Raw genomic sequence first — 22,446 nt, forward strand, 5'->3', positions numbered from 1 at the left:
GGTCAGGCTGGTCTCAAACTCCTGACCTCATGATTCGCCTGCCTCGGCCTCCCAAAATGCTGGGATTACAGGTGTGAGCCCCACGCCCAGCCATTTTTTTTGCTCTTTTACTGCATTTAATATGATGTCTATATTGTGGGCAATAGTGAGTCTCATGAAACTCAAAGGCTTTTTCTCCAGTTTTGCCCAAAGTATTCCCCATGACTGTGGAATTATTACTAAGTGCTACTTTTGATGGGAAATATTGGCGATCTGAGTTATCCATCACCCTGACTGACGTCTTTGGCTCCGCCAAGGTCTTCTGGAACGTTCCAGGGTGCAGTTGGGCAGGGGTGCTGTTTCTGTTAGGAGCTGGTGTGTCTTGCCTTCGAGTTCTTGGAGGTATTTCTTAACATCTGCCAAGAGCTGGGGCAGTTTATCCTGAAATTATCCCGAACGACCGGGTCTTGCTTTTTGGGCCTTTTTTTTTTTTTTTTTTTTTCTAGGCTTCTTTGCATCTTATCAGGGGGAGTTTTCCTCCCCCCGATAAGTTTCTGGTCTGTGTTGCTTTCCCAGACTTGAGAATACTCATCTGTTGTGAGACAGCTGGAATTTCTGCCCCCAGCTGGGACCACTGGGAACCAACCCAGAGGCTGTTTCCCACTCTCCGCTCCCAGCAGAGCAGCCTGCGGGCTTAGGTGCGGCGCTCGCACAAACAGGCCGGGCTGGCTTCTCGTCCACCACGCGCGGTCCTCTGCGCATCCTGCAGCCCCAGCGCCAAGGCACCCTGGTGGTGCAGCAGGAAAAACCGCCACCCAGATGCGAGCCCAGGCGCCGTGTCGGTGTGGCCAAGGCCACAGCGCCCTCATCTGGGATTTGGGATGAGGACGCGTGGGATACAGCCGGAGATGCGCAGAGCATCTCTGCAGCCCAGACCCGGCCCCGGAGCCTCAGGCCCGGCCGCTACCTGATGTCTCCCTGTGGAAACCCGAGGAGTGGGTCACCACAACGTACCTACGAGGAACCTCTGGATTCTCCTGCAGCCCCTTCACCTGCCCAGGCCGGTGCTTCCATTTCAGCCTGGGTGCGTTTGTGAAGTTAGAGGTCAGGTTAGCGGACGTGTGCTGGCAGCTGCGGCAAATACATGACCAGCATCGCACACCGCGGGCTTGCTCCCTCGTCGTGCCCTCCCGTTCAGGCTGGGCGCTCGCAGGGAAAATGTTCCTCCACATGTTTGCCAGGGGCTCCGTCCCTGGCGTGGAGCTGCATCCTGCCGACTGGGCTTCCTCCTGCAAAGGCCGAAGAGGTGCACAGTGGGCAACCGGCCCAGCTGGCCTAACCTGGCCGGAAATGACAGATGTGACCCATCCACAATCCAGCACCCACAAGGCAGGCCCTGCCTGGGCACGGAGTGTGAATGGAACACAGGCCTGCAGGCCCCGCCTGGCCATGGAATGTAGCTGGAACAAGGCCTGCCTCTGAGGTGCCTTGAGACTTGTCCCCTTAATAACCACATAATGTAACATACCAGTCAATTCCATAGGATTTTCTCCAAGATGTGTCTTGAACATCTGCATTTCTCCCCACATTCTCTGCCTCTGCACTTGCCCAGTGTCCCCTCCTTCACTCTGCCATTTTGCTAACTTTCCTCTTTACAGAAGACGTTATGCAGTGGTCCTCAGCTGGAGGCATCGTGCCCCCAGGGGACACTGGATAGGCCTCGATCGGTTATTTGTCATTGTAACTAAAGAGGAAGTGCCCACTCCCAGTGCGGGGAGGGCAGAGATACAGAGAGCAGCACCTCCCGCATCCACAGGCCTGGCAGGTATCCTGGCCAACACAACAGCCAGGGTTCAAGGGGCAGCCCCTGGGCTAGCTCATTTTCTCACAACACCTCCCAGTGACTTCTTACTGCTTAAAGAATAAAATCTGCAATCTTTTCCCGGGTCTACAAGCCCCTGCCTTGTGGGATTCTCCCACTCCAACTTTGTTGACCTCCCTGCCATGCATGAGGTGCCGTCTAGTTGATGCAGCTTTCTCAGGTGGTATGTGGCTGGATAGGATTCAGAACCTCTGGGTCTGCCAAGACCTCTGCCTGGAGAGCCTGTCTGCTTCTGGGCCCTCACCATCTGCACAGCCCTGCTTGGACCTTCCAGTCCGAGCTGCCTTCCTCCTGCTTCAGTGCTTTGTGTCCTGGTCATTTCCTTTCCAGCATTTAGGCCAAGCAGAATCATCTGCTTGATTTATTTGTTTACTTGTGTTATGCTGGTGATCAAGTTCAGCTGCTGATTTCCCAAAGAAGAGTGGATTATTACAATAGAAACCCCAGGAACAGTCACTTCTATGAAAACGCATTTTTCACTCATAAACCTGGGGATGGGAGTGTCAGGCTGGCTTGGCAGCCCCACGGTTCTGCTGCACTGGGCCCTGTGCGCACGTCCTCATGGAGGCTGCTGGAGCTCCTGCCATTGTTTATTCATTCAAGCAGTAGGAAGAGACAAGGTCCAAGAGCAAAGTGGTGCCTGCTGGTTGGGCTTGTCCCCCTTTTAAGAGAGTCTATAGCAGTCCCACCCTAAAACTTCCACCTACCCCTCTCTTGCCAGAGTACGACACGGGCTATTCCTGTCTGCAACAGAGACTGAGAAAGACAAGTTTTCAGATGTGCAAATTGCTGCCTGGGAAATAGCAAACACAGACCTTATTAGTGAGAAAAAAGAAAATGGCCACAAATTGTTTTTGTCTGGATTTCTGTCTGAAATTTATGCTCTCGGAAGAGAGAGTTCAAATTGTTCCCCCCTAGATCTCTGGCACTTCACACAGTGTCTGGAACATGCCAAATTCTCAATGAACCTTTGTTAGAGGCAAAAGGAGATTTCTCATCTGCCCCTGTGGGTTTTTCACTTAAGACTCCGATACAGCCTCAGAATTCTCTGCACACAGGCAGTCAGACTTGGCCCTAGGGACTGCGATTTTTTCACCATATTTGCTGTTGTTGGTTTTTTAAAAAGCACATCTGGGGCAGTGAAGTGGCACCAGAAGCTTTGCCAGTGGCTGGAGCAGCGAGGACCTCCCAGCTGCTCTGTGCAGGGGCCTCGCAGGTGCAGGACAGAGGGTCTTTGAAGGCACTTTTTTTTTTTTTTTTTTTTTTTTTTTTTTTTTTTTTTTTTTGAGACGGAGTCTCGCTGTGTCACCCAGGCTGGAGTGCAGTGGCCCGATCTCGGCTCACTGCAAGCTCCGCCTCCCGGGTTTACGCCATTCTCCTGCCTCAGCCTCCGAGTAGCTGGGACTACAGGCGCCCGCCACCACGCCCGGCTAGTTTTTTGTATTTTTAGTAGAGACGGGGTTTCACCATGTTAGCCAGGATGGTCTCGATCTCCTGACTTCGTGATCCACCCGCCTCGGCCTCCCAAAGTACTGGGATTACAGGCTTGAGCCACCGCGCCCGGCCTGAAGGCACTTTTCACTCCCACCCGAGAGAGGCATCATTAGGTTGACTGTTCACTGAAGGGTCCCGCTGGACAGACTTTAGCAAGTGAACTTCCAGTAGGTTTGTGTTTTCAGATTGACGTGGGTTTAGGCATTCTGGTTCAATTGTCTTATACATGTTTTCGGGGCTGGTTCAACTTGATGCTGCGGTCAGAAGGACAGCCCCTTATTGCCTGGGCCCCTCCCCTGGGAAGGTGCTTGGCACTTCCTGGCCTCCTCTGGACCCTGGGCTTCTGAGCTCTCCCCTCTGAGCCAGGCTGCTGTCTGCTCTCACGATATCTGTGGTCTGTGCCCCTCCTGCAGGACTCTTCTGAGATTTGCAGTTTGCATCAGCATAGACCCAGCAGTTACAGTCACACTGGGTGTCTAAATGGGACCCACTGGGCACCTGTTCCTGGGCCCTGCATGGTCTGTCTGCTTCACCACAGACACGCCGCTCCCCGGCGCTGGAGATCAATGTATCTGCACACACAGGTTACAGGCAGAGGCTCCGTTCAGTCAAGGAAGGGCCGGGCAGCTCTGCCCAGGTTTGCACAGGCCTGGGGCACTGGGTGGGGGAATTTGTGGTGTGACCTGGCTCTGCCACCCACCATGCTGCTTCTTCCACACCCCAGGGCTGCTGGTGATAAGGGGTCCAGCCTTGGCCTTGTGGCCCTGATAGTAACATCTGAAGCAGTATGTGTATTAATCTGCTGGAGCCGCCATGACAAAACACTACAGGCTTTGGACTGAGCCACAGGCGTTTACTTCCTCGCAGTTCTGAAGGCAGGAAGTCCAGGACTAGGGGCTGGCCGGGCGGGTCTTCCTGGGTGTCTCTGCAGGCTGTGGGCTGCGGGTGGGGTGGGGCCGTCCCCCGTGTCCTCACGTGGAGCCCTCCCCCGTGTCCTCACGTGGACCCCTCTGTGCCTGCCTGATGCCCCTCTGTGTGCCCTCCTCTCATGGGCCGTTTCCAAGTACAGTCAAGCTCCGAGGGGACCTGAGGCCACAGTGCAGCCCATGGTACTGAGCAAGGCTGGAACTGGAGGTGTCAGGGACATGGGTGTGGGGGGACATGGATGTGGGTGGGGGACATGGGTATGGGGGACACGGGTATAGGGACATGGGTGTGGGGGACATGGATATGGGGACACGGGTGTGGGGGACACGGGTGTGGGTGATAGGGAAACAGGCTGAGCCACTTCAAGGCCCTGTTCAGCTCTCATGTCCAGGAGCCAAGTGGAGCCCAGGATGGCTTCTGGCCAGTGAAGACCTGTGCAGGGGGAATGGGCGGTGTTGCCCAGGCCCTGAGGTGGCAGCCCTTCTTGGAGGGCTTTGGGGAGCATTCTTGGCCCAGGGTTTCAGGCTGAGGATCCGGTGGGGGCCGTGGAAGGCTTGGGAAGGACTGAGTTGTCCTTTTGAGAGGTGGGGCCCTGCCCTCACCCAGAGCTGCACTCGCCCATTCATTGTGTGAAAATGAAAGTTCCTGTGAGGAAAATCCATGAGCACAGGGCACAGACTGGTGGGGACAGAGTGGAGACAGAGGGACAGGGTGGGCACAGAGGGACAGAACAGGGACAGAGGGACAGGGTGGGCACAGAGGGACAGAACAGGGACAGAGGGACAGAGTGGGAACAGAGGGACAGGGGAACAGAGGGATGGGGACAGAGGGATGGGGGACAGAGAGACAGCACAGGGACATAGGGACAGAGGGACAGGGCAGGGACAGAGGGACAGGGTGGGGACAGAGGGACAGGGGAACAGGGATGGGGACAGAGGGATGGGGGACAGAGAGACAGCACAGGGACATAGGGACAGAGGGACAGGGCAGGGACAGAGGGACAGGGCAGGGACAGAAGGATAGGGCTAGGACAGAGGGACAAGGTGGGGACAGAGGGACAAGGCAGGAGGACAGAGGGACAGGGTGGGGACAGGGTGGGGACAGAAGCACAGGGTGGGAACAGAGGGACAGGGACAGAGGGACAAAGGGACAGGGCAGGAGGAGAGAGGGACAGGGCTGGGACAGAGGGACAGAATGGGGACAGAGGGACAAGGCAGGGACAAAGGAACAGAAGGACGGGGACAGAGGGACAGGGTGGGGACAGAGGGACAGGGCAGGGACAGAAGGATAGGGCTAGGACAGAGGGACAGGGTGGGGACAGGGACAGGGTGGGGACAGAAGCACAGGGTGGGAACAGAGGGACAGGGACAGAGGGACAAAGGGACAGGGCAGGAGGAGAGAGGGACAGGGCTGGGACAGAGGGACAGAATGGGGACAGAGGGACAAGGCAGGGACAAAGGAACAGAAGGACGGGGACAGAGGGACAGGGTGGGGACAGAGGGACAGGGCAGGGACAGAGGGACAAGACAGGAGGACAGGGACAGGGTGGGGACAGAGGGACAGGGCAGGGACAGAGGGACAGGGAAGAGAGGGAGGGACAGGGTGGCAGGACAGAGGGACAGGGCGGGGACAGGGACAGGGCGGGAGGACAGTAACAGGCTCTCCATGGCCACTGACAAGGGCTGCTGCAGGCGGTGCTGCCTCCACATCTGTGTGGGAGCCCAGCCCATTAGGATAAAAGTTGCATCTTCAGGACATAGCTCTAGGATTCCCTGGGGGTGGGCTCTCCCTGTTCCAGTGTGTCTCCCGACCCAGTCTCCCGACCTGGTCTCCCCACCTGGTCTCCCCGGTCTCTGCAGTGCAGGTTCCAGGGAGGTCCCTGTGGGTGGGGCCAGGGGTGGGGGTGCTGGCCTGAATAGGAATCTGGGCGGGGAGGGCAGCCTGCAGGGCAGAGATGACCACAGGGAGGGCCGGCCTCGCCCTCTGCCAAGTTCCACCTCCACATTCCTCCTTGTCTTCCACTCCCAGTCCTGAGGTCTCAGCTTTCCAGGGAGAAGTGGAGAGGCCAGGAGCCGGGCTGCAGCCAGGGCACAGCCAGATGGACTGAAGTGCCCCGCAAGTAAGGGGGTGGGGGAGGAGCTGGGTGTCATCGCGGGCACCTTGATAGCTTGGGGGGCCTGGTCTTCCTCTTCCGGGACTTGTCCATGAAGGTAATGAGCTAAGGAGCGTCTTCTTGATTGCAGGCCAGTAGGCAGAAAGGTTCTCTAATAAACACCTGCGGCGTGCCTGGCCCTCCACATTTGCAGGGAGTGGGGCTCCTCACCTCCCCGGGACAGCCAGGCTCATCCTAGGGACAGGTGAGGCTGAGTCAGTCCTTTATGCAGGGGACCTGGGGCCAGAAAGGGATGGCCTTCACCCAAATCTCTGTGCAACTGCTGAGGTTCAAGGTGATTACTTCCTGAGAAGTGCTCTCAACTCACCTAAAGGGTCACCAAGGCAGGAGGACTCAGGCATGGGTGAGAATCAGCCTGTGTGGATCAGCCCTGGGTTGAACCTTTGCATGTAGCTTGGCAGACTCTGCACTGACGCATGGAGAGTTGGCAGCTCCCTCTTCATCTGAAGGGCTGGGGAGGCACAGCTGCGCACCACCCTGTGGTTACTTGCACCTCCAGGTGTCCAGGGATCTTTCCCCGGACCCCAAGCCCAAGGGGCAGAGCTTTGCCGTGGAGCACATAGTGGAACCTGGGGGGATGAGACGTGACAAGCTGTCTGGTGGAGCAGCTGTGGGATGTGCATCCTCCCGGGAGGACGGGCTTGAATGCCCCTGTGACGTGGAGCTCACTCCTCTGGAGGATTTCTATTCCTTCCGTGGTGGCAGTCACTATTTGAACATTTAAAAAATTGTTTCAAAAAATATTTTTCCATTACTTCCATTCCTTGGATGACCTGCGCATTTCCCCATAGGATACACCAAACATGTTCGAATCGGGAACATGGCTCTGGCTCTGGTTCATGGGCTTCCAGGGACCATCTTAGAGGTGTCTATGCCCGTTTCTCTGAGAAAAGCTCCCGTAGACATAACTGGGCTCTGGGTGACTCCTTGATCACAGGCTCAGTCCTATGTAGGGGAAAAGCCTGAAGACAGGCACCCGCCCCCTCAGCCTGCAGATGGCCTCCCACAGCCCTCAAGAGTGGCCGTCCTCTCCTGTCTGCCACTGCCCTGGGCTGATGCTCTCAGGCAGCCCCACGGTCTCTCCTCGGGGCTTGGTCGGGCTCGGCTCCCTCCTCAACTCTGGTCCAGTAGGAGATGACCATGGTCAAAGAGACACACGCTCCCCAGGGTGGAGGGCTGGAGTCCCAAAGCAGGAATGCTATGTTTTGTTGTTTACTCTAAAGAGCCCTGGAGATTCATTAGGAAACAGGGCATGTGCTCCTGGGACATTTGCAAAATCAAATTTGAAAAAAAAATATATATATATATATATACACACACACACACATATACATACACACACACACATATACACATGTTCACTGGGGTGTGAGATTAAAACTTGGCGGCAAAAAATATAACCTAGGTTTAGCCTAGCAAAAAAAGAGTCAATCTGAGGCCAAAAATCACTCCTTGGGCATCTTTAGGCATTCCACACCAAAGCCTGGACCAGAGGGCGAGGAGGCCAAGAGGAGGCTATGCCCCAGCGTCCTGGGGTGGGAAGAGGGGCCCTCAAGGCGCTGAGTCAGATGGGGTCCAAGGTGCTGCTGATTCAGAGGTGAATGAGACAGGCACGCTTGCAGCTGGCGGAGGTCAGCACCCGAGCAAGCAAATAAATAAATATAAATTATAGTAGACAGCAGCTCAGGTATTTAAAGTAGACCAGCTTTTGAAACTTTTCTGGCGCCTATGCTGAGCTCTGATGGATGGAAAAGGGGCTGGTTCTTGAGCACAGGCCCTATGAAGGCTCAGAAGCTGGGAATACAGAAGCCTCTATTCGGGCCAGGGAGGTGTTTACAGACCAGGCTGGTTTTAGGAAAATGCTCCCATTCCTTAAGAAAATTTGGAGCAGATGATCTCAGGGAACGGTTGCTGGGCCCGGGAATGCATTGTGTAGTGTTTTTTAACAGCCAGGACAGAAGACAGCAACAGGCAGGAAGAAGGCAGGACAGAGAGAGAGGGTGAGGGGCCTGTCTCCATTTGCATAGCCGGGCATCCTCAGAAGGCACAGCCTGGGGTGGGCAGGGCTCAGCTGGGTGGCTATGCGGCTGCTCCTCTTGGTGCTGTTGGGGGAGAGAATAACTTCTAGAGTGAGACCACCCCTCAGGCAGGGAGATGGAAATCATCCTGAAAGTGGGGGGAGATTTTCCACAGGAAATACTGGGGGAGGCGGCAAGGCAGTCAGGCTTGGACCCTGGGGGTCCTGGGAGACCCTTGCATAGGGCCCAGGGTGGGCCTCACGCTTGTCCTGGGAGGACTGACCAGGCTCGGGTTCTCTGCTCTTACCCACTAATTCCAGACCTTCAGGAGGGTCTGTGACATCCATGTTTGACTTCTGCTCATGGTCCTGGGGGGTCCAACAGGCAAGTGGTGAAGGAAACCTGGCCAGTGGGTAGTGCTGGCTGAGACCTGGGGGCTGGGACTCCCATGAAATCTCAGAAGGGCAGTACCCACAGTGGGTCGGAGTGCGCTGGCGGGGACAGAAAGGGAGCAGTGCTCCTGCAGAATCCAGCCCGACTTGGAAGGAGGAAGCCTCACTCCCCAGGGGACACAGTGTCTCCCAGATCTTCTGTGCACTCAGCCCAGGGCCTGGTCAGGGCCAGGACACCAACCCAGCAGACCTGGGTGAGTTCTCAGGGAGCAACTGATATGGAGCCCACAGGGCAGGAAGGAGGGAAGCAGGGGACACCCAAGGTGGAGCCAGGGCGTGGGAGTGGGACTTGGCACGTCGTCATCCTTGAGACCCTGACTACTGTGCTGTGAATAATGGGGTCCCTCCCAGCCGCCCCAGAGCGCAACCCTGCGCAGCAGAGGGGAGCCTGTGAGCGCAGCGAGTCATGCCCCTCTAATCTGGGACCAACACACTTTCCTTTGGAGTTTTAAGTGTTTTCCGAAGTTGGCCCACACATTTTCTGCCCATCGTGGATTCTGTTTATTCATAGATTCATACAGATGGGGTACCTCCAATCTTTTTTAGAAGAAAGGTGAGATATAAATAAAAACGTATTAAGGCTGTATATCCATGATCGAAACCATACTTGAAAGTGCAACATGCTACTCAAATCCATGAGAGATTATTGTGTAACTATTGTTGAATTGAGCCTGCTCTATTTGTAATGAATTGACTGACAGTTTCTCTGTACAAACGGTATAAGATAATAGGATCTTCAAGCTGTCAGATAAAAAAAGGCTTATTGAAATACCTCCCTTAGCCCTTGCTTGTAAGCCACATACTTTACTAGGATAAATGGCATGAATTTGGCTTATTTTTATGAAGAAGAGATTCATACCTGTTGATTCTGCATATTGTGACTGTTTTTCTTTCCTTTTCTGCCTTCTCTGCATCTCTGCGATTCTTTAGACCACTGTCTGTCATTACAACCCCAGGCTTAGCACAGGGACTGGGATGGAGGAGGGGATGGAAGATGCTTATTGAATGTCTGGTGAAAAACAAAGTAGGGAAATAAGCGTATGAGTGAGTTGTGGGGTGAGGGGAGGCTGTGAGGGAGCGTGACCTCCCCTCCCGGCACCTCCAGCATCCAGGGACAGCCACAGAAACAGAAGAGTGACTAGTGGGAGGGAGGGCACAACACAGGCCTCTGAACACGAAGACTCTGTGTACACAGGGGGAGTGGAAACGGAGCATGTCTGTGCGTAAGGATGCGGTGCGGAGCAGCGGTGTCCTGGCTGGAGGCTGAGGGGGAGTGCGAGGGTTATGAGCAGCTTGGAGATTCTCTCCCACTCCTGCTGGCACAGGATGAGGCCACATGAGGTTTGACAACAGCGGTGGCTTTCAGCTGAAGAAAACCCTGGGTGGGCACACAGGCGTGATGGCCAGCCGAGTTCTGTGTCTGTTTTCTTTCCAGCAAACACTGTTTACCCAGCTCAGCCTGCAGGGTGCCCACGGCCCACGAGGACGTAGAAGGGGAACCCGTCCTGTGTGTCAGGCATTTCACACTTGTGGCGATGTGTGTGTAAGCTCTTACCTGGTTCTGTGGGTTCTGCTGAGTTCTGCTTCAGTGTGGAGCTCTGCGGATGTGCAGAAGGAATCAGCTCCCGTTTCTCATCAAGCAGGAAATCCCAAGTTCTCACATAAAGATGAAACTGGAAGATGGCACAACTTTTATAGCCATACTCCAATTGCCAGATCTGGGACAAAAAAAAAATATGTAACAGAAAAATATATGGTAAAATGACATTTCGTGTGTTTTTTTGGTTAAGCAGTCAGAAAAGTCCCCATGAGTGACAGAAGGTTCCTAAGAAACAAGCTATTGTATTTGGTGAAAAGGCTTCACTGATCTCCAAGTTTTGCAAACGGGAAAAAAATATATATACGTAGCTGTTAAGAACAACTTAGAAATCCCAGTCTGCGAGGACAGACCCCATCGTACAGGATGACATGGCCAAGCTGACTGTGTTATTGCCTGTCTCAAAGAGTGTTAAGAGTTAGTGACGGGAACTTTCTGGTTTTAATAAAGTGGATTCTGTGCTGAGATCTTGTGGGTTTGCAGGGTTTGGAGGAGGAGATGGCTGAGGAGCGTTGGCCTTGGACATTGTGACAATCTCTTAATCTACCAGCTGGGAATTCCATTGTTGGGAACTGGCGGGGCAGCTTTGTTAAGAAGGAAGGCAGGTGGGAGAGAGAGAGCAGAAAACGGGGTATGAGAAAGTATAGTCTTCATGGTTTGCCAAATTCATGGAGAAGGCAGCAATGGAGTGAATGTGCGGATGTGAAATGGCTCTCAGTGAACCAGAGACTGCTTATTTGGATTTCTGTGAGAGCTGCTGCGGGAAGCCCGCTTCACTGTGGGAAGGACCCGTGGATTGCTGGGAGAGCCCCCTCAGGAAGCCCGCTTCACTGTGGGAAGGATCCGTGGATTGCTGTGAGGCCGCTGCAGGAAGCCCGCTTCACTGTGGGAAGGATCCGTGGATTGCTGTGAGGCCGCTGCAGGAAGCCCGCTTCTCTGTGAGAAGGATCCACAGATTGCTGTGAGGCCGCTGCGGGGAGGCCGCTTCACGGTGGGAAGGATCCATGGATTGCTGGGAGAGCCCCGGCAGGAAGCCCGCTTCACTGTCGGAAGGATCCACAGATTGCTGTGAGGCCGCTGCGGGGAGGCCGCTTCACGGTGGGAAGGATCCATGGATTGCTGGGAGAGCCCCGGCAGGAAGCCCGCTTCACTGTGGGAAGGACCCGTGGATTGCCGTGAGGCCGCTGCAGGAAGCCCGCTTCACTGTGGGAAGGACCCGTGGATTGCCATGAGGCCGCTGCAGGAAGCCCGCTTCACTGTGGGAAGGACCCGTGGATTGCCGTGAGGCCGCTGCAGGAAGCCCGCTTCACTGTGGGAAGGACCCGTGGATTGCCATGAGGCCGCTGCAGGAAGCCCGCTTCACTGTGGGAAGGACCCGTGGATTGCTGGGAGAGCCCCCTCAGGAAGCCCGCTTCACTGTGGGAAGGATCCACAGATTGCTGTGAGGCCGCTGCGGGGAGGCCGCTGCGGGGAGGCCGCTGCGGGAAGCCCGCTTCACGGTGGGAAGGATCCATGGATTGCCGTGAGGCCGCTGCAGGAAGCCCGCTTCTCTGTGGGAAGGATCCATGGATTGCCGTGAGGCCGCTGCAGGAAGCCCGCTTCACTGTGGGAAGGATCCATGGATTGCTGGGAGAGCCCCGGCAGGAAGCCCGCTTCACTGTGGGAAGGATCCGTGGATTGCTGTGAGGCCGCTGCAGGAAGCCCGCTTCACTGTGGGAAGGATCCATGGATTGCTGGGAGAGCCCCGGCAGGAAGCCCGCTTCACTGTGGGAAGGATCCACAGCTGCTTCAGCACAGTCCCACCTCCAGGGATCTCATAGGATCCCTTGAGGAAAAGCCTAAAGCTGCCGCCATTAGAAATCCCCGAAAGAGCATGGCATTGTCAGGATTCTGGGGGTGAAATGGTTGTCACGAACCACCCAAGAGAAGAACTGGCTCTGCTTGGTTTATACATTGTCTCCCTTCGCTTTGATTTTAAACTTCTTGTGGAGAGATATTTCCTGGGTTTCTTTTGTGAGAAAAGTTTCTTCTCTCTAAAAGAAGAGAATATTTTCAATGCTACAAACTCCAAAGCATAAGGACTTTGGGTGAACTTTCTGTTGAAGTACAGCATTTAGACAGCAAGGCCCGCACATCTTAGCTTTTTTCCCAGTGAAGTTGGACAGTTTATTAACACCTTCAATCAACCACCACTCAGTCAAGACAGAATACTGGCTGCACATTCATTACCACAGATTCATCTTGCCTCGTTTTATGAACTCCCTGCAAAAAAAATCAGACAGTACGTAGTTTTCTGTCTGTGTCATTTACCACTTAATATCCTGTCTGTGATTCATTCATGTGGTTTTGGGTATCTGTGTGTGTGTGGTTTTTTTTTTTTTTTTGGTCATTGTTGTGTCGTATTTCATGTTAAATATACCACAATTTATTTAATCATTCAAGTGCTGTTGGATAGTTTTTGGTTTTAGGCTATTACGAATAATATGGATACGAACAAGTCTTTTGGTGCACATGTGAATGCATTGCAGGTGGGTACCTGCCTAGAAGTGGAGTTGCTGGGTGTGATAGAATTCCTGCATGCTTAGCTGTATAAGACACTGTCAAAATGTTTCTCTAATGGCTTTGCTGATTTACATTCTCACCAGCGAAGGATCAGAGTTCCAGCTGCTCCAAGTCTTTTCTAGCATGTGATGTTGGCAGCGTTAAAGTGCAGGCACTCTGGCAGTGAGGAGTGGTGTTTCACGGTGGTTTTAATTTGCATTTGCTTGATGATTAATGAGGTCGAGCCTATTCAGATGTGTGTATTGATCATTTGACCATCTTTTGTGAAGTGCTTAAGTCTTTTTCTCACTTAAATTATCTTCAATTTGTTATTGATTTGTAATGTTTGATATTACCTCTCTATATATCCTTATATATAAGGATATATACCCTTATATTTTAGATGAGTTTTTTTATATATAGATATATTACATTTCTTCTCTCAATTTGTGCCTTTTGTTCTCTTAATTGAATAGAAGTTCTTAATTTTCATCAAGTCCTACTTGTCAATCTTTTATGGGTTTTTGTGTCCTGTTTAGGAAAGCTTAATGAATATTAAGTTGTTTTCCTATGTAATCTTCTAGAAATTTAATAATTTCACCTCTCATTTCCAGGTTTGATGGTCACTTGGAAATGATTTTTAAATATATCATATTGCAGGGATTCAGGTTCATGTTATGACTCATGCATAGCTGACCTGGTGATTGTCAGCTGAAGAATGAGGAGGTTCATACATTTGGAAAGGAGGGCTTTGTTTCCTATGAACAGTGCAAAAGTGGCCATTTTGACAGGCTGGGAAATGTAGCCTCCACTCAGAAGCTGGAAACAGGTACTACATGGGTGGAAAGAATAAGACAGAAATTTATTCAGAATGGCTGAAATTTATTCAGCCAATATACATACTTAATAAGCTATAGGAATCATTAATATTTATGAAAAGAAAACATGCACACGTGCACCTGGGCTTCATGCTTCTCCATGGATCAAAACCTAGTGGTGTTAATGTGATCTGAGGATGGAGATTTTGGCCCTCTGGCTTCAAAAGGTGAAGCAGAGGATAGGAAAACCCTCCCTGCACATTCCCCACAGAGTGGCCAGGGCTATTCCATGGCCAGTGGTTTCCTTTCAGGAAGAAATGCTGTTGGATGTTGAGTCCAGATCATAAAAAGGAGGGTCAGTGATGAGGTTGGTTGATTCAGCGTGGCGCAAGTCTTCCAAAAGGGCTGGTTTCTCTTTAACCTTTAGGGAAGGAAGCCTAATCATGGTGGCAAGGGAGGGGTGTCATGAGGAGCATCCTACCTCCTATCCTGTCATGGTGAGGAACTCAGTTCAGGTTTTTCTGGGGTCCCCGTGGCCAAGAGGAGGGCTGTTCAGTCAGTTGGAGGGCTGAGGATTTTGTGTTTTACTTTTCATGACATATATTTGCAAGAGCGTCTTCTCGCCATGGCCCTGCACTCTCACCTTGGTCGTCATTGAGTGACTATCTATGTGAGTGTGTCTCTTTCTGGAATTTCTCCTGTGATTTGCTTACCTTGCATAAACACTGTTTTAAATGCTATAGGCTGATAAAAGTAGTCTTGATGTCTAGTAATACGAATGCCTCAGCTTAGTTGCTGTCTGTCAAGACGGTCTTTGCTGGTCTGGCCCCTGTGCCTTTCCATATGTATCTTAGTATCCACTTGTCAATTTCCACCAAAAACAAAACTAATGCCTGCAGGAGTTTTGATTGGTATTGTATTGAATCTATAAATCAACTGGGCTCACTTGACAATTTTAACATTTAATCCTCCAGTTTGTGAATGTGGTATATTCCTATCTTTATGTACAACTTCTTTAATAGGTTTCAAGAACTTTTTTTTTCAGTCTTTTATAAAAGTTTTGCACATTTTCGTTAGATTTATTTCTTGGTATTGGTGTTCTTATGGTATTGTATTTTTTAAAAAAATTTCACTTTCTGGCTATGTAACCATATAGAAATGCAATTGAATTTTGGATGTTGACCTCATATTCAGCAATCTTAATAAATTAACTTATTAATTTAAATAGTTATAGTTTTTTTGAAGTTCTACATTCAGAATATTTTTGTTTGGATAAATAATGAAGGTTTTAGTTGTTTACTTCTAACTCTAATTTTTAAATTTCCTTTTCTTACCTCATTGTCTCAGTTAGTACTTCTAGTACAGTATTGAAGGAAATGGAGTTCGTGGAAATTCTTGTCTCGTTTCCAGTTTCCTTAGTTGTGTCTTCAGTATTCCACTATTGCCTAGGTAGAGGCATTTTTGTAAATACTCTGTCATATTTGAGAAATATCCTTGTGCTTATGGTTAACTGAGATTTCTTTTGAATTGCTTTTTGCCTGAATCATGAATAGATGTTGAGTTTTATAATATTTCTGCAGTTATTGATATTCTTACATAGTTTTATCTTTTACTCTGTTTTTGTGTTGCTTTACTATGACTAATTTTAAATATAAAGCTCATTTCAATTAGTAAAATAAATCCTACTAGGCTTAACATATTATTCCTTTTACATAGTGTTATAAATAATAATGATAGCCTTTTATCTTTATGAAATATCCTTTTTTATCTTCAGTAATACTTCTTGCTTTAAAGCAGGGGTGTCCAATCTTTTGGCTTCCCTGAATGACATTGGAAGAAGAATTGTCTTGGGACACATAAAATGCACTAACACTAGTGATAGCTGATAAGCTAAAGAAACCAAAATCACAAAAAAAACTCATAATGTTTTAAGAAAGTTTATGAATTTATTTCGAGCTGCTTTCAAAGCCATCCTGTGCCGCATGCAGCCCATGGGCAGTGGGTTGGACAAACTTGCAAAGTCTGTCTTTTCTCTTCATTAGTTATATCAGTTTTTAAAATCAGGTATGTTTGGTTTTGAACTTTGTGGTGTATCTTGTGCAATCCTTTTACTCTATTACTTCTTTGTGCTGAGGTTTAAAGTAGCTCTTCGCTGGTCTGGCCCCTTTGTTGTTATAAGCAGCGTACCATGGGATCTTTTATTTTATCCAGAGAGATAATCTTTGTTTTTCAGTTAGCATGTTTAGTCCATTTACAGTTAATACTATTACTGTTGTATTTTATTTTAAATCCACCATCTATTATTTTCTATTTGCCTCGTGTTCATTTTTCTCCTTCCTTGTGTTTTTTTATGAATGAATCAAGATTTTTATTTCTCTATTTCTGACTTTTAGCTTATTGTTAACATTTTTACTATTATTTCAATGGTTACTTTTTACCAAAAATTCACCATCGACATTGTGTATCCTGAATTATTACTTTTACATTTTATGCATTTAAATTATTTCACTTTTTGGGCTTTGTCTTGCATTTTGTCCCATGTTTCAAATGCATGAAACATTTTTATTATTATCTTAAATATTAGATCTTTATGTAGGTTTACTTGAAATATTTACCCTTTTGTTATTCTTTATTACTTTTAGCATTTCCGGTCTTCAAAAAAAAAATTGTCCTGCCTCATGTTCATGAGTTTTGGTTGTCTGGGAACATCTTGATTTCCACCTTCATTTGGAAAAGCATCTTTATTGGGCATGAGTTGTTATATATGATCTGTAAAACACTCCAAGGCCATCACTACATGCCTTTTGTTTACTTTCTGTTGAGAAGTCAATTGACACTCTAAATGTGGCTCTTTGAAAGTGTCATGTTATTTTTCTCTTGGTATTTTTAAGATTTATCTCTTTGTCTTTGGTTTTCAGACTTATTCTGATGTGTCTAGTGTCAAAAGCTAAAACTATAAAAAGTCTGAGGTTTTGCTCTCCCTGTTCCCTAAGTCCTAGGTGAGTGTGACTGTGGGTTTGCACCACTGATAAGGAGCTTGAGCACAGGGGATCTGGGTCCTACTATGGACTGTGAGACTGACTGGCCTTTGGCCCGGAGGGACACATCATGACAGTGGATGCTGAGCAGACCTGCCTTTTCGTCTCTGGACGGAAGCACTGTCTGTGTCTCCCAAGGCTGCACACTAAGCAAACATACTTGAAAAGACAGTGGGGGGTCAGTGGGTCTCAGTGCCTCTGCTCACAGCCTGCACAGGGACCCCAGGGGCCCCATGGGGAGCTGTCTCCACAACAGCCACGTGGTTTCCACACTGTGTTCACTTCTGGTGAATTTTCCCATGAGGACGTCCATGACTACGATTGATCTGACAGATAGGAACCATGTGCGCAACTTTGACTGATCTGGACAGATAGGAACCACACCCACTCCATCTGTCTCACAGCCTTGAATTCAGGCCACTAACCACAGGCCGCTCATCCAAGGCAGCTGTGCTGATGGTCGAGGGAACCCACATGCACTCGGTCCCTTCCCATCGTCGAGTGTCAGAGGTTCCCTTTATCTGAGCCGACTTTCCTAAACTTTGTGACTTTAAGCATTGAACTCCCTTCATTTTTATTTAAAATTTTCCCTTCTAATTCCTTCACAAACTTTATTGACACATGAGACCAAAGCCCCAGATAAACTGAAAAACTATGTCCTGGAATGATGAGTCTTCAAGCCTTCTAGGGAAATATGTGTATGAAACATTCAGACATCCTTTTATTCCAGAATCTCAGCTTCTTTGCCTGATTCTTGTAACATTATTCCCTCCCAATTGTATTGTATCTAACTTAGAAAAGGCTCTCACATTGCCATGGTCTGAATGTTGGTGTCTCCCTCAAATATTCATGTTGAAACGTAACCCTCAAGGTAGCAGTCTGAAAAGTTGGGACTTCTGGGAGGTGATGGGGTCATGAGGGTGAAGCCCTCATAAATGGGGTTAGTGCCCTTGTAGAAGGGACCCCGAGAGCTCTCTTGCCCACCCCATTGTGTGAGGACACAGTGAGAAGGCACCATCTGTGAACCAGAAATGTAGCCCTCACCAGACAGCAACCCTGGCAGCCCCTTGATCTTGGACTTCCAGCCTCCAGAACTGTGAGCAATAAATGTCTGTTGTTTCTAAACCCGCTCATCCAGGGCACTTTGTTACCACTGCCCAAACAGACTAAGACTCATGTTTATACAATATCCACTCAACGGTTTTCCTCCTTCCATCCATGAGACCTGCTCTAACATACCCCAGTGGATCGTGAATGCTTGGCATTTCTGATGCTTTTTGACGCTCATCTTACTCAGCCTCACGCTGCAGTGTCTCAGGTATTCCTGATTCCGCTCCACAGAGGGTCCCCTGTCTCGTCCTCCTCCGCTGCCTCTCACTGCCTGTCTGCCCTGCCATCATCTCCCATCCTGTCCGGCCACCCCCAACCATGCTCTCCCTCCACCGAGCAGAAGGGAGGCATCCACCTGACTGGAGAATGCTCTGGGTCTGACCCCCCACCTGCTTTTTCATCTATTTGTTTTGTTGCTTTTTCCTACCAACTTTCATTGGAGCTATAGTACCTTGCCCTCTGTCTCTGCTAATCTGGGTGGCCGCATCTGTGGTTCCCTTGGCTGGCTGCTTGGTAGTTTGAATTTATTTTCTGTCTCCCATAAGCCTGACTCCTCTTTACTTCTAGGCATTTGAATCCCCCTTTCCGCTCCCAGAAATCCTTTCCTGGTGTTTGTACCTTTTCATACTCTGTCCATTCTATCCACCTTTTCAGAGTCAGTTCAGATGTCGCATTTTTCTATCAGAACTTCTTCATTCCAACTGAAAATGATTGCCCCATTCTCTATGATCCTTTTCCAAGTTACGCCACCTTTTTTTGTATCTGAAACATTCTGGTTTTGATAATTTGAAAAATGTTTTGTATGCTGGCATCTTACTTCCCAATTGTCTTGAGGAGGGGGAGCTTCCAACGTGTTTCTCACTGAGCTGGGCTCACAGCTTGCCTTCTGCTTGGATAGAGTTGTTGTCCAAGGATATTTGTTGTTTCACTGAATATTTTTGAATCTAAATACAAAAACAAATGTGGGTTTTTTTCTGCCTCCCTATTATGACCCCTTTAAACATATTTTTGCAATGTGTAATTGCACCAACTTATTCGGCAAATATCATGCTTTTGTGTATTTTAAGTTCACAAATAACCACTCGTCATTTCTAGCTCTGTATGTGTAAGCCTGGACCCTATGTGCAATTTCCATTGCATTAATATTGACTATCTTTGTAATGCCCGTGTTTAGTTTGAGCACATTGGTTAATTTCACTTATATGATAAGGCATCCTACACTTCTTAACCACACTTTCTTGCAAGACTGCTGGAGCTATTTTAAACAATGCCTTTCAAGGTACCCAGGCTCCAGAGAGAAGAGTGGAAGTTGAGAGAATGAGGGGAAGCAGCTTCCTGAGCAAGTGCCCTGTCCTTGGCACGGGGCTGGGAGTCTCCTTTAACCTTATTTGGCGGTCCACACCATTAACTTTGGCAGTTGAATCTGTCTTGGGATCGTCAGTATTTCTCTTGGTGATCTCAAAGTGCAGATTGGGATGGAGAAGGGCAGCAAGTCATGGGCTTTTCCTGGGCAGAGAGGCTACCTCGTAGTGTAGGCACTCATGGGGGATTCTGGACAGGGCATTCCCCGCATGCTTTTTACTTTGTTTTGTTTTACTTCTTAGCCTTGCCCTTCAGGAGGCACAGGGCGGTTGAGTCACTGTGGTCGTCTAAGAACTAAGGACATCTAATTATGTACAGTCTTCGCCGTCCTCCTCCGACCTTGAGTATCCAAGGAACAACTTGCAAAGTGGTCTGTTTTCCCAGCAGGAAAATCCACTGGGGCGGGGCGTGGGCCAGTGTGGGTGGAGGAATGACTCCTCTCCCAGGGGTGAGATTCTTGAAGCTTGAATTGTCCGAGCTGTTGTTTCCTCCCCTTCTTGGTCACTGCAAATGCGATTATGAAATAATTCTCAGGGAAGCATGAGAAACATTCTCTGCAGTGACTCCAGACTGGACCTTCCAGTTTTGATCATTTGCAGGACTCAAGTCCACACAGGAGATTGAGAGAAGAAAAAAGGACTCAGAGGCAAAGACAGCTCTGAGCCCCTAAGGGAAAGCTCAACGTCAGAGTGCTAGGAGGACTTGCCCAGCTCTGTCAGGGCAGCAGCTGAGCTATGTCTATATTGAGGCTGAAAATTAGAAAGACATTGACACTAACCCCTGAAAATAATTCACATAACGATCATGCATTATCTATTACAGGTTAGCATGATGACTGGCTGCAGGACAGTTTTGGTTTTCTAATTGTTCTCTGACATCCCCATTGAAGTGGGTTTTATCATCTGTGACCTTGTGTCCATCCCTGTGATGTTGTGTGCGTGTGGATGTATATGGACACATACAACACAGATGTCTTCGGTTGTAAAGCACACTTGGGGGAAGGTCAGCTCACACACAGTGTACTGCCAGGGAGCTCTTCCCCAGGCCTGGCAGCCTCACCACGCAGTGGCCACCACAGACCCATCAGCCTCTGCCATCGTGGTCTGCCTGCAATTGAGTTTGTTAATTGACAATGTATGTTGAAAATAATTTTCATTGGCAATTCAGAAGTGTGGATTGCTGTAGAAATACTGTGCACGTCCCCCGTGTATGAATAAGGGTCTAAGAACCTTGTAGGTGGAATGCCCTAAGCCCCTGGTAGTGCGTCCCACACCTCCCAGAAGGACCTGCCACCTGGTCTCTGCAGGTGGTGGTCTGCTGCCGCCCAAATGTGACCCTGCCTGTCTCTCTTCTGAGATTGGTTCATAACTTGTCACCCCTACGAGCTGCAGATTGCCAGTTTAAGAGAGGACGCTGGGAGGAGAGCCAGAAAGGGGAGGTTAGGACATGTGAAACCCTGCACAGTGGGTGGGGGCAGGACAATGGGCGGCTCAGGTGTGGAGACAGCATCCTTAGGGTGTGGACTGGGGCTGCCACGTGTGGACAGCTCTCTGTCTCTCCAGGGAGAGCCCACGGGACCCCAGGTTCTGCAGGACATGCCCTGGGGCTGGGTGGCCTCACCCCTGCTGGCTCCTCTCCTGGGAGTGGGAAGGCAGGGGAGGGTTTTTTCTTAGATGTCTAAGAAAAAATGCCTGTCCATTATAAACCGAGCTGCCTCCCCAGAATCCACACATTGACATCCCAAACCCCAGGATGACTGCGTTTGGGGAAAGCGTTCTAAGGAAGTAAATCAGGTCCAAGGGGGCCATGAGGGTGGGGCTCTGATCTGACAGGACTGGTGTCTGTAGAAGAAGAGGAGGAGATGGCAGGGCTGTGCTGTCTCTACCATGTGAGGACCCAGTGAGAAGGCACAGCTGTCTTCAAGCCAGGAATGGAGCCCTCACCAGATGCAGAATTGCCTCACACCTGGATCTTGGACCTCTAACCTCCAGACTCACAGAAATGCATGTCTGCTGTTTAAGCCGCCCATCTGTGGTGTTTTGTTATTGCAGTTCGAGCTGGCTGAGATAACATAGAAGAAAACGCAGAGAGAACGTGGGGAGACACCACTGTAAATGCATGGAACTCTTGAGACTTCAGGCTGCAGCTTAAAAAAATCCTTCTAACAATTGCAAAGATATGGCATCTACCTAAGTGCCCATCAACTGATGAGGGGATAAAGAAAATGTGCTGCATGTACACCATGGAATACTACTCAGCCACGAAAAAGAATGAAATGATGTCTTTTCAGCAACTTGGATGGAGCTGGAGGCCATTATTCTAAGTGAAATAACTCAGGAATAAAAAAACAGATGACTTATGTTCTCACTTATAAGTGGGAACAAGGCTATGGGCATGCAAAGGCAGACAGGGTGGTATAATGGGCACTGGACACTCAGAAGTGGGGAGGGAGATGGGGGTGAGGGATGGAAAGTTATGCCTTGGGTATGATGTGCACTACTTGGGTGACAGGTGCACTAAGATCCTAGACTTCACCACTGTACCTTCATCTGTGTAACCAAAAACCACTTGTACCCCTAAAGCTATTGACATTATAAAATTAAAAAAAAAATCCCTCTGGCCATCACAGCCCCTGAGACAGGTCCCTCTGCTTGGTCAAGCATCCTGGGTGTGGTTGAGGCAACACCCCTAGGGCCAGCTGCTTAGCGACCCCTCACCTTGCCTCAAGCCTCAGGCAGAGCTGAGCTGTAGACCCCTGGGGAAGAGGCTCTAGGTCTGTACAGGGAGCATGCAGCCCCTCAGGGTTGGGGTTCCGGCAGATCCTCAGCCCCCACCGTAAGTACTGGAGTTTTCATTTAGAGTTTTCCTTCACAGCCCTCAGGGCAGGAAGAGCCTGTCCTGTGCCTTCCCGTGTCCTCAGCTTCTGCCTGGGACCTGTTCCCAGCAGCCGCCCCTCACCTGTGCTCTCCCCATCTCACACCAGAGCCCTCCCCGTCTCACACCAGAGCCAAGCCTTTCCTTTTTGACCCACCCTCCCTTTGGGACCTCATTTCCC

The 22,446-nt window shown here is 49.8% G+C and overlaps 1 protein-coding gene across 1 annotated transcript in view; it reads left to right on the forward strand.

Annotated features, from left to right (window-relative positions):
• Positions 1–6,325: 6,325 nt before the first annotated feature.
• Positions 6,326–22,446, forward strand: part of LOC126933460 (histidine-rich glycoprotein-like) — a 31,989-nt gene continuing 15,868 nt past the window's right edge. Inside the window, exon 1 of the mRNA XM_050753221.1 lies at positions 6,326–6,401. The gene's annotated coding sequence lies outside the window, so the exon portion shown is untranslated. The remainder of the gene's footprint in view (positions 6,402–22,446) is intronic.

The sequence above is a fragment of the Macaca thibetana genome, chromosome 13 (assembly GCF_024542745.1).
Source record: "Macaca thibetana thibetana isolate TM-01 chromosome 13, ASM2454274v1, whole genome shotgun sequence".
NCBI classification, from domain to species: domain Eukaryota; kingdom Metazoa; phylum Chordata; class Mammalia; order Primates; family Cercopithecidae; genus Macaca; species Macaca thibetana.